The sequence below is a fragment of the Dama dama genome, chromosome 22 (assembly GCF_033118175.1).
Source record: "Dama dama isolate Ldn47 chromosome 22, ASM3311817v1, whole genome shotgun sequence".
NCBI classification, from domain to species: domain Eukaryota; kingdom Metazoa; phylum Chordata; class Mammalia; order Artiodactyla; family Cervidae; genus Dama; species Dama dama.
Window position 1 is genome coordinate 29,954,569 of NC_083702.1, and position 4,274 is coordinate 29,958,842.

At 40.3% G+C, this 4,274-nt stretch overlaps 1 pseudogene; it reads left to right on the forward strand.

Annotated features, from left to right (window-relative positions):
- The first annotated feature begins 2,807 nt into the window (after positions 1–2,807).
- On the forward strand, positions 2,808–3,687 carry LOC133043302 (tropomyosin alpha-3 chain-like; annotated as a pseudogene).
- The last annotated feature ends 587 nt before the right edge of the window (positions 3,688–4,274 follow it).

Sequence of the window (4,274 nt, forward strand, 5' to 3'; positions counted from 1 at the left end):
TAGAACATTTGTTGGAAGAAAGAATGCTGACAGCATACTAAGCTTTTAGCAATATTTCTTATACTAGAAAATACACAAGAACCAATCGGCTCTTCTAGAGATGATGAATTGCTGGTTAAACAGTCTGTTTTTCCTTGAGAATTATTACAGAAGGACTAGAAATTGGTAATTCAAATAGCAAAACTTTTTAAATAGCTAAATATATTTTAAAGTAGTGACTGCACATAATACCATTACAGACAAATACTGCTGAGGGTAATACCCTCATGCTACCCTACTTGCAGAATTATTTTACCAGAATTTAGAATTATCTTTATCTTTCTGGTCTAATTTTATAACTTTTCATCTCTTTTAGAAATCTTTTTAATTTTTCTTTAAAAATCAATTTTGATGTTTTTATTTGAAGTCTTCTTATCAGCAAAAGATAAGGAAATTCTACTGTTTCCCCCATTTGACATGTCTTTCACCTGCTGATTCTTGTTAGCTTACTATTGTATGATAAAAATTTATATGCTTGCATTTAGTTTAGTAATTATAAATTGTTTTCCTAGATTTTCTAGGAAAAGTTGATGATAAGTCAATAAGTACCATTTATATTATCATGATTACAAGCATACTTCATTTTATTGCTCTTTGCTTTAATGAGCTTTGCAGATACTGTGTTTTTACAAATTGAAGATTTGTGGCAACCCTGCATCTATCAGTACCATTTCTTTCCCAACAGGATTTGGTGATTCTCACAATGTTTCAACCTTTCTCATTATTATTATATTTGTTATGATGACATGTGATCAGTGATCTTTTGATATTACTTTCGCATAAAGACTGCAATTCTGAAGCCTCAGATCATGGATAGCCTTTTTTTTTTTTTAGCAATAAAGTATTTTAAGATTATGTATTCTTGTTCAGTCGCTAAGTTGAATATGACTATTTGTGACCCCATGAACTGCAGCATGTCAGGCTTTTCTGTCCTTCACCATCTCTCAGAGTTTGCTCAAACTCATGTCCATTAAGTCAATGATGCCATCAAACTATCTCATCCTCTGTCATCCCCTTCTCTTCCTGCCCTCAATCTTTCCCAGCATCAGGTTCTTTTCCAGTGAATCAGCTCTTCCCATCAAGTAGCCAGCAAACTGGGGCTTCAGCTTCAGCATCAGTCCTTTCAGTGAATATTCAGGGTTGATTTACTTTAGGATTGACTGGTTTGGTCTCCTTGCTGTCCAAGATTATGTGTGTGTGTGTGTGTGTGTGTGTGTGTGTGTGTATGTATATATATATATATATATACATACATACATATATTAGATTTGCTGCTTTGCAGATGTTAAGATTACAGTACAGTGTGAACATAACTTTTTATGTGCTTTGGTAAAGCAATAAATTTGTGTGACTTGCTTTATTGTGATATTTGATTTATTTCCATGATCCAGGGCCATAATGTCTCTGAAGTATCCTTGTATGCAGATTCACAGCAAAATTTATTACTTCAATTGGACTCAGAGTAAAGGAAATAGAACCCCATATATTTAAATATGGGCCCCTTGAAAATGAATATTCATCAAAGACAGGAGATCTCCTTTTTTCTCCTACCATCTTATCTTTTTCTGGACTTGTCACTTGTCAATCATTTTGTAACCCACAGCATCTTCTGTCCTAAGTTTCCTTATTATTCTGCTTGAATATATATTTTCTTGCTTTTCTTTTTCCTATAGGGAAATAATTGAAGAGTTTTTTCAGTCCTTGAATGTAAACAAAAGAACTTTATTTTGCATTAATCATTAATTGACAGTTTGGTTGGAAATGTAAAAATAGACTCTCAATAAGTTTTCCATCACTGTTTTAAAGACACCATTTCATTATCTTCTAGCAGAAAGGATTGCTGATGGGAGGTCTGATGTTAACATAATTCGCATTCCTTATTGACTTCCATTCTCTGAAATATTTTAGCATTTCTATGTCCTTTAACCTCTGTCCATCATTCCTCAAAGTTATGGATAGGAGACTGACTGAGAGCTTTGTATAAAGAGATGATAGTGTGAAAAATCAAGCCCTTTAAGGAGGGCAGGGGGGAGGCCAGTTGGCTAGTTATCCCTACTTCTTTATGAGGAGAGCTTTATGTGGGTGGTGGTGGGTTTAATGCCTGGGTTTCTTGGTGTATTTTTCTTCCCTTCTCCCTTGTATCTCTTGCGGCAGCTCTGATGTACCTAAATTTCCCTTTGCATCTCTCTTAGATCCAAAATCTAGGAGTTGTAATGCCACTTTATTTTGAGAGATGTTCTTGAAGTTTTAGTCTCAGCCAAAAGCAATCAGCGTCAGCTATGCTGAATACACAGGCGGTCAAAGAGGGTAAGCGATGCAATTCCCTCCAGTGATCTGAGAGCAGCTGCTAAATTAATTTCTATGGTCTACTTCTCTCTCCATTTGTTGATTCTGAGATGGGAGCTCCTTCAGGGCTCCCAAGTGACTATTTGCTCTTGCTCCAAATGTTTGAACTGTTTTTTTTTTTTTTTTCTTTTCTGATATCTCTGTCCAGGAGCCCTCATCCTCTTTGAATTTTCATGTTTCTGTATCAATCAGCGGCCATTTGTGTTCTGCTTCCAGGAATTAATCATCATTTCTGGGCCACTGATGGGCTCCTTTCTTATATGTCATACTCGCTTGTAAAATCTGAAGCTGGGTTAATCCAGTTCTGCCTGCTATTGGACCAAGATGGACCAGTCCTATTTTATAAGAAACTCCCTCGAGAAGCGGCTGCAACGAGCGGAGGAGGCAGGAACCCGAAGGCAAGCAGGGGCTGGGTGGGAACCATGGCCAGGATCACCACCATCCAGGCGGGGAAGCGCAAGATCCAGGTTCTGCAGCAGCAGGCGGATGATGCAGAGGAGAGGGCCGAGCCCCTCCAGCGGGAAGTGGATGGGGAAAGGCGGGCCCGAGAACAGGCTGAGGCTGAGGTGGCCTCCTTGAATCGTAAGATCCAGCTGGTTGAAGAGGAGCTGGACCGAGCTCAAGAGCGCCTGGCCACTGTCCTGCAAAAGCTGGAGGAAGCTGAGAAAGCTGCTGATGAGAGCTACAGAGGTATGAAGGTTATTGAAAACTGAACCTTAAAAGATGAAGAAAAAATGGAACTCTAGGAAATCCAACTCAAAGAAGCTAAGAACATTGCAGAAGAGGCAGACAAGAAGTATGAAGCGGTGGCTCGTAAGTTGGTGATTATTGAGGGAGACTTGGAACGCACAGAGGAGCGAGCCGAGCTGGCAGAGTCCCGTTGCAGAGAGACGGATGAGCAAATCAGACTGATGGACCAGAACCTGAAGTGTCTGAGTGCTGCTGAAGAAAAGTACTCTCAAAAAGAAGGCACATATGAGGAAGAGATAAAGATTCTTACCGATAAACTCAAGGAGGCAGAGACACGTGCTGAGTTTGCTGAGAGATCGGTAGCCAAGACAATTAATGATTTGGAAGATAACCTGAAATGCACCAAAGAGGAGCACCTCTGTACACAAAGGATGCTGGACCAGACTCTGCTTGACCTGAATGAGATGTAGAACACCCCAGTCCCGCCCTGCCGCTGCTCCTCGCTCTCACGCCGACTCCGCTGAGGCCAGCCTGCCCGAAGCTGACCTTTAAACTGAGGGCTGATCTTTAACTGGAAGTCTGCTTTCTCCTTTCGCCACCTCTCCCACCACCCTACTCCTGTGTCCTTTTCGCCAAACTGTGTCTGCCTCTCCCCGGAGATTCCAGTTGGGCTAGAGGCTGAGCACCTTTGGGAATAACGTTTAAGGGAATGTGAGCACAATGCAAAGTGTCTTTAAAAGCATATTGTGATGTACACATTTTGTAATTACCTTTTTTGTTGTTGATATAACAACCATTTGTAAAAAACATTCCAGATAATTCCGCAGTTCTGAAGCAGCAGTCTAATCCCTTTCTCACTTTTGGAAGGTAACGATTCAGCTTAATGCATATTGCCTTCTCCAGAGAGAAAGGGAAAAAGTTTGGGCCTGCCTTACTGAGAGCCTAGCAGCCCAGAGAAAGGCTCCATTTGGGGAAACCTCATTGCTCTGTAAAAAGGACTTGCCAAACCAGAAAGATGATTCCAGGAGGAGTTAGCAAAAAAAAAAAAAAAGGGCTATTCAGGTTTTCAGCTTTATGGTATCTTTGGACAACTTTTTTTTTTTTCTTTTTTCATCAGAAGTGACCGAACAATTAAGATGGTGGAACCTCTGAGACCAAATCCTTGTCCCAGCTCTACCCTGTTCCCAACTGCTCACAGA